The following is a 10,504-nucleotide window of genomic DNA, read 5'->3' as shown; positions in this document are numbered from 1 at the left end:
GAGCTATAATCGATGGGCAGGCCCCTATTGGTCAACCTCTGATCAGATGGTAAGTTATATACCGAGCCTACTGTGGCCGAGCGCCTATGAGCAAGCCCAGAATGGCCAAGATACAGAGCCTAGTATGGCCGAGCGCCTATGAGCGAGCCTACTACGGCAGGGCAGTTACACATACCGAGCCTTATAGGGCCGGACAACTATTTTACATACTATATGGAGAGAGTTGAGTCAGTATCAACAGGTAAGCATATCTTCATATTATTTTTGACTCCCAGTTACATTCAGTTATTATATCATCAGTTCAGTTTTAGCTTTCAGTTATTCTGTTGCCTTACATACTCAATACATTATTTGTACTGACGTCCCTTTGCTGGGGACGCTGCATTTCATGCCTGCAGGTCCTGATAGACAGCTGGATAGACCTTCCCAGTAGACAGAGCCAAATATCAGCTTGGTTGGTAAGCTCCACTTCCCCGTAATTACCAGGTCTAGTCCTTGGAGTCCGTTTTATATATATACAGGTTTGATGGGTAGGTCGAGGTCCTTCCCGACCATGATACAGTTCAACTATCTCTAGAGGCTTGTAGACAAGTTCTGTATAGTTTGTATAACACTATATGAGTTTTTGGGTATGTTTACCCATTAGATGAGACAGAAGATATTTTCAGATGATTCAGAATATGGCCTCATCGGCCTAGGTTGAGGGTTATTCCTCTAGAGTTCATAGTTACAGAGTGGTACGCTCGGGCCGAGTATGGTACCGGGTGCCGGCCACATCCCTTCAGGTCTGGGGTGTGACAATAAAAGTATTTATTTAAATTTATTATTACACCTATCATATATATGTCTATATTTTTATATAATGTTTCTAAATTTTATGGTACATATTAGTCATTTGTATTTTTAGTCTAGTTCCTTGCTATTATAATAATCTAATTCTTTGCCTTTACATTCTAGTTTGATTTGTAGTTTTCTTTTCTAAGTACAAGAATTTATTTCATATAAAAATAATCGAATTTTAATTGAGTACTTAAATTCTTCATCACCATTTGATTCAATTATCATCAATATATCTTACAAATGATCGAATTCTCAAAGAGCAATTGAATTGTTAGTGTTACGTTGAAAATATAGTCGCCGAAATATGCATTTGGTAGTGTATGTCTCATATTTAAGAAACAGAAATCGATAAAAAATTGGAAAAACCGACATAAACCAACATAAACCGAATCGATAAAAATCCGACTCAATTGGTTTGGTTTGGTTCCAATATTTGAAAAACCCACTTACTTGGTTTAGTTTATTTTTAGGGAAAATCTGACCCAAACCGAACCATGAACACCCTAGCTGTGTCATAGCGAGAGCTAAAGTGAAGTTTTAATATTTCCAAAAGTGAGTTCTAAAGAAAGATGTAAGCAAATTTGCAGGTAGATGAAAACACCGGTTGCGGTAATAAATTACCCTCATAATATTGTACCAGAGAAGATCAAGTTTAAAAAAAGACAGTAAAGAGAACAAAAGAAGATCTCAAATCTTTTAGATTAAAGTTCTAGAGTACTACAAAGTATCAAAGAACGGTGAAGATGTACTTCATATGAAGTGGAATTTATTTGGTTCCTATTTTAGAAAGTAGCAGTCTGCATCTGTAACACCCCCGGACATTAAATAGAGTCCCGCGTCGGCAAAATACAAGAGTAGTATTAGAGCTCTCTTGTGTTTTGGCGATGTGGGACTCTATCTAAAGTCTGGGGTGTAACATACACCCCCTCTTATGGACTCAGCGTCCTCGCTAAGGTTTGCCCCACCGCATGGGATTTGCCTACAATCAGCACTGTGGTTTGCCCCGCCTAACTGAGATTTGCTTAAACTAAGTTGAACTCTGACCCAACATCGGCAAGGCTGACACAAGAGTGGCTCTGATACCATTTGTAACAGACCAGCCCGTTAGTGATATTGTCCGCTATGGGCTTAGGCCCTCACGGGTTTAAAATGCGTCACTAAGGTCTATGGCTTGTTAACTTATATACCCAGCATCCCTCTTGTATTTTGCCGATGTGGTACTCATCGCTGAGGTTTTCCCTACCGCATAGGATTCGCTTAGACTCAGCACTGAGGTATGCCCCGCCTAACCGGGATTTGCCTAAACTCAGTTGAACTCTTACCCACCATCAACATGGCTAACACAATAGTGGCCCTGATACCATTTGTAGCAGACCAGCCCGCTAGTGATATTGTCCGCTCCGGGCCTAGGCCTTCACGGATTTAAAACGCGTCACTAGGGTCTATGGCTTGTTAACTTATATACCCAGCATCACTCTTGTGTTTTGCCAATGTGGGACTCTATCTAAAGTCCGGGGTGTTACATACACCTCCTCTTATGGACACAGCGTATCACTAGGGTTTTGCCGATGTGGGACTCTGTCTGAAGTTTGGGGTGTTACAACATCATTATGGAATGGAGAGAAAAAAAAACAAGTTAAATTATACAACTGGAAATTCTGAGTTTTTCATCTCTGATTTATCTTTAGGATAGGAAACACACCAATAATTATGAAGGGGTGTAAGGGACGCATACACACCAAGAACTCTATATATATGCACCAAGAACCATTTATTACTTACAGACGCTATAAAAATTCAAAAAAAGAAAAAACGAAAAAAAAGAGAACTAGAGTTTGAAAAAAGAGAGATGCATAACAGAATGAGCGCTTCAAGTTCATCGAACATTTCCAGTGAAGATTATTGGAAATTGTTTCGTGGAATGTTAGTCACTGTTATGAGAAAAATAAATTTTGAAAAGAGGCTATAGAAGCGTATCTACGGACGCACAAATCTCACTTGGTAATACTGCAAGAGTGCGAAATGCACATCAAATGGAAAACTAGCACTAAACATGAAAACTTGGTGTTACTATGGGACAAAGAACGCATCAACTATGATATATCCTTTAGATATCACAAAGAATACGCCAGAGGAATTGACAAATATATATCGGCAAATATTCAGCTGGTTAAATATCTATTGGTTAAGTTCAAATTTCATGGAGTTTATGGAGATCTGACATATGGTCTAGATTTAGAACAATTAAAATTGACACCACATCCTGAGTCACGCAATAGGTTATATGATACATCATGACCTATGATCGGGGGATGCTAATCTAACCCGCCCATCAGAGAGAAGCATCAGATCTCCAAATACAAAAGAGCAGATGAGTAACTTCATCAATTTTACGGCTAGCCCCGGTATTTTAGATTTAGATTTCTGCCCCTTTACATATGGAGATACGAAACCACCACAAAGATTATCCAAACTTGATAGGATAATATGTACTTCGAAATTTTACACTTCATTTGAACGTGTATTATCAACGATTCTAGGAAGCGACATTTCGGACCATATGCCGATAAAGTTGAGGTTGGCACGCCTTCTCCCCCTCCCCCTTTTTTCTGGGCCATGAACAGTTGTCACGACCCGAAATTTCCCACCAATGGGACCGTGATGGCGCCTAACATTTCACTTGCTAGGCAAGCCAACGTTAGAGAATCATTAACCAATTCCTTATTCCCATTCAGTAATTAACAATAATTAACTAAGATGAAATATATTAAGTGCGGAATATAATAAAACTGTATTAATTACTACCACCCGGATATGGAGTCACAATTCACTAGCATTTTAGAATTTACAACAAGTAATAGTCAGAAAGAAATACAACTGTCTGACTGAAAGAAACAATAGAACAAAAATGATAGACGAGGACTTCAAGGTCTGTCAACGCCGACAGATCTACCTTGAGTCTCCGGACAGAGGACCAATGGCAGAATCTCGATCAACCCGCGCCGGTATCAATATCTGCACAGAAAGTGCAGAGTGCAGTATCAGTACAACCGACCCCATGTACTGGTAAGGCTGACCTCGACGAAGTAGTGACGAGGCTAAGGCAAGGCATCTACAAATTAACCTGTACAATTTAACAGTGTATATACACATAACAGAAATGAAGAACTAAACAGGAAATGTCGGGAGGGGAACATACTGAGGGGAATACAAGATAAAGGACTACAATAGAATGATCACCGGAGCAGTCAATATACCATGAATCAACAGGACTAGTGAATACAGTAAGGAAAAATGCACGGCATCACCCTTCATGCTTTTACTCTCAATCTCACCATAAAATTAATAGAAACAGCACGGCATCACCCTTTGTGCATTAACTCTCATATCATGGCACGGCATCACCCTTCGTGCATTAACACTCACAATATGGCACGGCATCACCCTTCGTGCATTAACACTCACAATATGGCACGGCATCACTCTTCGTGCATTAACACTCACAATATGGCACGACATCACCCTTCGTGCATTAACACTCTCCCTTACCATAATGCAACGCATAAATATCAACAGGGAGATAGAATAGCAAGTACAAACTTTACCTCAACATTTAGTTCCATAACATCAATCTCAATTTTGAAATAAAAACTCAATTATCACTAGAAGATCCGTAAACATGATAAGAACGATAAATTGAACAACACTAGTATAACACATCGCAATTAAGCATAGGAATGAGACAATATAAGAAAAACTGAGAAACACGGAAATTAGGTAAATTGGCGGCGCATAAGTACTCGTCACCTCACATATACGCCGCTCACATGAATTTCACTTAGCAAGTAATCTAAAGTTCCTAATTCCCTCAAGTCAGGGTTAGACACAACACTTACCTTGCTTCAAAGGCCACTTAATTCTCAATCATAGCTTTTCTTTTGGAATTCACCTCCAAACCACTCGTATCTATTCAAAAATGACTCAATAATATCAAATTTTGCTAAAGGAATCAATTACATTGCATAAATTTAGATTTCCTAAATTTTTCTCCAAAAAGTCAAAAATCGTCCCCGGGCCCGCTTGATCAAAACCCGTGGTTCGGACCAAATTCCATTTACCCATTCACCCCCGAGCCCGAATATATAATTGGTTTTGGAATCCGACCGCAAATTGAGGTCTAAATCCCCAAATTTCGGAAATCCCTAGTTTCTACTTGGGTCTTTGGAATCACTTACCTATGATTTGGGGAAGATATGGTCTTTGAAAACTCCCCTCTTGTGTTTTAGGTCTTAAAAATTTGGAAAATGAATGAAAATTCCCGCCCAAAAGTCATTTTGTTCAGCTGTAGATGTCGCATTTGGGACCTGAGCTTCGCAAATGCGAAGCTCGCAATTGCGAAGGGGCTATCGCAATTGCGAAGCCTTCACAATCCTGCTGCCCTTCACAAATGCGAGAAAAATGTCACAATTGCAATCACTGACCTCGCAAATGCGGACAAAAGATCGCATTTGCGATCCATACCCCTCCCAGACTCCCTTCGCAAATGCGAAGAAAAGTTCAAAATTGCGAACACAGGCTGGCCCAGCTTCTCTTCACATTTGCGATGAGAAGTTCGCAAATGCGACCTCAACAGTGATCGCAAATGCCAACCCTGACCTCGCATTTGCGATGTTTGAGGCCTGCAACACAGCTGAAGCACACCAGCTATTTTTCTAAGTCCAAATCACTCCGTAGCCTATCCAAAACTCACCCGAGGCCTCGGGGCTCCAAACCAAAAATGCACGCAAGTCTAAAAAATCATACGGACCCGCTCGTGTAATCAAATCGCCAAAATAACACCTTGAACTCCGAATTTAGCAGCAAATGGAATGTAATTCTCAAGAATACTTTAAAATTACTATTTTCTCAACCGAAGGTTCGAGTAACGTCAAATCAACTCCGTTTCTCACCAAATTTCTCAGACAGGTCTTAAATATCATAATGAACCTGTATCGGGCTCCGAAACAAAAAATACGGACCCGCTACTAACAATGCCAAACATCAATCGATTCTTAAAAATAATTAATTTTCAAACTTTTAATTTTCATCAAAAATTCATAACTTGAGCTAGGGACCTCCGAATTCGATTCCGGGCATACGCCCAGTTCCCATAATTCGATACGGACCCACCGTCACCGTCACCATATGGATCCAGGCCCGTTTACCAAAAAATGTTGACCGAAGTCAACTAAAATCAACTTTTAAGGCGAAAATTCTTATTTTTATTAGTTTTCAACATAAAAGCTTTCCGGAAACATGCCCGGACTGCGCACACAAATCGAGGAGGGTAAAAATGAGATCTTTAAGGCTTAAGATCGCAGATTCGAGTTCTAAAACATAAGATGACCTTTTGGGTCATCACAATCTCCACCTCTAAAACAATTATTCGTCCTCGAACGGACATAGAAAAGTACCTAGGCTGGTGAAAAGGTGGGGATATCTACTCTGCATGTCGGACTCGGACTCCCAAGTAGCTGCCTCAATAGGCTGACCTCTACACTGCACTCGAACTAAAGTGTAATTCTTTAATCTTAACTAGCGAACGTGCTGGGCTAGAATTGCCACCAGCTCCTCCTCGTAAGTCAAATCCTTGTCCAACTGGACAAAGATGAAATCTAACACATGGGATGGATCACCGTGATACTTTTGAAGCATGGACACATGGAATACCGGATGAACAACTGCTAAACTAGGTGGCAACAGAAGCCTGTAAGCCACCTCTCCCACTATCTCCAAAATCTCAAAAGGTCCGATATACCTAGGGCTCAACTTGTCCTTCTTTCCGAACCTCATTACACCCTTCATGGGTGATACCCGAAGTAACACTCTCTCTCCAACCATGAATGCAACATCACGAACTATACAGTCGGCATAACTCTTCTTCCTGGACTGAGCTGTGTGAAGTCGATCCTGAATAATCTTGACCTTATCCAAGGCATCCTGTACTAAGTCTGTGCCCAACAACCGAGCCTCTCCCGGCTCAAACAACCCAACTGGCGACCGATACCGCCTACCATATAATGCCTCATAGGGAGCATTCTGAATGCTCGACTGGTAGCTGTTGTTGTAGGCAAACTATGCAAGGGGCAAGAACTGATCCCACGATCCTCTGAAGTCTATAACACAAGCGTGGAGCATATCCTCCAAGATCTGAATAGTACGCTCGGACTGCCCATCCGTTTAAGGATGGAATGATGTGCTCAACTCAACCCGCGTACCCAACTCACGCTGTACTACCATCCAAAAGTGCGAGGTAAACTGCGTACCTTGATCAGAAATGATAGACACTGGCACACCGTGAAGACGGACGATCTCACGAATATTAATCTCTGCTAACTGCTCTGAGGAATAGGTAATTACCACAGGGATGAAGTGCGCTGACTTAGTCAGCCTATCCATAATTACCCATGCGGCGTCGAACTTCCTCTGAGTCCATAGGAGTCTAACAACAAAGTCCATAGTGATACGCTCCCAGTTCTACTCAGGAATCTCCATCTGCTGAAGCAAACCACCGGGTCTCTGATGCTCATATTTTACCTGCTGACAATTTAGGCATCGAGCTACGTAAGCAACTATATCTTTCTTCATCCTCCTCCACCAATAATGATGCCGCAGGTCCTGGTACATCTTGGCAGCACCCGGGTGAATAGAATACCGAGAACTTTGAGCCTTCTCAAGGATCAATTCACGAAGCCCATCCAATTTAGGCACACAAATACGACCCGACATCCTCCAAATTTTGTCATCTCCAATAGTAACCTGCTTGGCACCACCGTGCTGCACTGTGTCTCTAAGGACAAGTAAATGAGGATCGTCATCCTGTCGATCTCTGATGCATTCAAACAAAGAAGACCGAGCAACAGTACAAGCTAGAACACGGCTGGGCTCAAAAACATCTAACCTCGCGAACTAGTTGGCCAAGGCCTAAACATCCAATACAAGCGGTCTCCCACCAACTGGAATATATTCAAGGCTACCCATACTGAATAGTTTTCTACTCAAAGCATCGGCCACCACATTGGCCTTCTCTGGATGATACAATATGGTGATATAATAATCTTTCAATAGCTCTAGCCACCTCCTCTGCCTCAAATTGAGTTCCTTCTCTTGAAATAATACTGCAAGCACCGATGATCAGTGAATACCTCACATGGCACGCCGTAAAGATAGTGCCTCCAAATCTTCAGCACATGAACAATGGCTGCCTGCTCTAGATCATGAACATGGTAATTCTTCTCGTGAACCTTCAGTTGCCATGAAGCATATGAAATAACCTTGCCACCCTGCATCAATACCGCACCCAGACCAATACGAGATACGTCACAATATTCTGTATAAGATTCTGAACCTGTGGGTAACACCAATACCGATGCCATGGTCAAAGCAGTCTTGAGCTTCTGAAAGCTCGCTTCACACTCGTCTGACCACCTGAACGGGGCACCTTTCTGGGTCAATCCGGTCAACGGGGCTGCTATGGATGAAAATCCCTCGACAAATCGACGAAAATAGCCCGCCAAATCCAGGAAACTACGAATCTCTGTAGCTGATATGGGTCTAGGCCAGTTCTAGACTGCATCCGCCTGAATACCCTTTGTTGATACAACGTGACCCAAGAAAGCAACTGAACTCAACCAAAGCTCACATTTTGAGAACTCAGCATATAATTGGCTGTCTTTCAGAGTCTGAAGAACTATCCGAAGGTGCTGCTCATGCTTCTCTCGACTGTGGGAGTAGATCAAGATATCATCAATAAACACAACCATAAAAAATCCAAGTAGGGTTTGAACACCCGGTTCATCAAATCCATGAATGTTGCTGGGGCATTTGTCAGCACAAATGACATCACTATAAACTCATAATGCCCATACCGAGTCCGAAAAGCTGTCTTAGGAACATCGGATGCCCTAATGCTCAACTGATAATAGCCAGATCTCAAATCAATCATTGATAACACCTTGGCACCATGAAGCTGATCAAATAAATCATCAATCCTCGGCAATGGATACTTGTTCTTGATGGTGACTTTGTTCAACTGTCGATAATCTATACACATCCTCATCGATCCATCTTTCTTCTTCACAAACAACACCAGTGCACCCCAGGGAGAGACACTAGGTCTAATGAAGCCCTTAACAAGCAAATCTTGCAACTGCTCCTTCAATTCTTTCAACTCTGGCGGGGCCATGCGATATGGCGGAATGGAAATAGGCTGAGTGCCCGGAGCCAAATCAATACAGAAATCAATATCCCTGTCGAGTTGCATCCCTGGCTAATCTGTAGGAAACACCTCTGGAAACTCACAAACAACCGGCACAGAATCTATGGAAGGAATCTCCACACTAGAATCATGGACATAAGCCAAATAAGCTAGGCACCCCTTCTAGACCATATGCCGAGCCTTCACAAAAGAGATAACCCTGATGGCAGAATGGCCAAGATTCCCTCTCCACTCTAATCGAGGCAACCCCTGCAAGGCTAAGGTCACCAGCTTGGCGTGACAATCTAATATAGCATGATAAGGTGACAGCCAATCCATATCCAGTATGACATCAAAATCAACCATGTCAAGAAGTAGGAGATCTACACGAGTCTCAAGACTCCCAATGGTGACCACACACAAACGATAAACACGATCTACAATAATAGCATCTCCCACTAGTGTAGACACATACACAGGAGCACTCAAAGAATCACGGAGCACGACCAAATAGGAAGCAAAATAGGATGATAGATAGGCATAAGTAGACCCCGGATCAAATAGAACTGAAGCATCTCTACTGTAAACTGAAACAGTACCTGTGATAACAGCGTCAGATGACTCAGCCTCAGGCCTGGCTGGAAAAGCATAACACCAGGGCTAGGCCCCACCACCCTGAACTACGTCTCTAGGATGACCTCTAGTTGGCTGGTCTCCACCTCTAATGGCCTGACCTCTACCTCTAACTGTCTGGCCCCTACCTCTGGCTGGCTGACCCCTACCTCTGGCTGGCTAAGCAGGTGGAGCAACAACTGGTGCCGACACTATGGCACGAGAACTCTGATGCTGTGAGCTACCCGTCACCTGAGGTCAAAATCTAGCAATGTGCCTCGGATCACCACAACGATAACATAACCTCGGCTGCTGACCCTGAAACTGAAGCTGTCGACCTGAATAACCACCCTAATAACTCTGGAGTAGAGGTGCACTAATAGTATCTGGTGGTGCACTGTAGGCTAGTTGGTCGGTATAATGCATCTAAGGGCCACGGCCACCTAAGGCACCGTGGGATGCCTGGAGCGCTGAATGAAATGGCCTGGGAGGAGGGCCTCTACCAAAAGTACTCCTAGCTCTAGGTGAGGTACCACTGAACTCACCGGAATGACGAGGCCTCTTGTAAGACTCCTGACCTCCCTGAGTAAGAACCATTTCGACTCGTCTAATGACATTAGCAGCCGCCTGAAAAGAAATGTCACTCCCAATCTACTTAGCCATCTGCAATCTGATAGGCTGAGCAAGTCCATTAATAAACCTCCTCACCCTCTCTCTCTCTCGGTGGGAAGCAAACAAATGGCATGACGGGCCAAATCTACAAAATGGGTCTCATACTGAGTAACAGTCATACTGCCCTGCTGGAGATGCTCAAAC

The sequence above is a fragment of the Nicotiana tabacum genome, chromosome 23 (genome assembly GCF_000715075.1).
Source record: "Nicotiana tabacum cultivar K326 chromosome 23, ASM71507v2, whole genome shotgun sequence".
Classification (NCBI taxonomy): Eukaryota; Viridiplantae; Streptophyta; class Magnoliopsida; order Solanales; family Solanaceae; genus Nicotiana; species Nicotiana tabacum.
Note: the sequence above shows the minus strand (reverse complement) of the source record.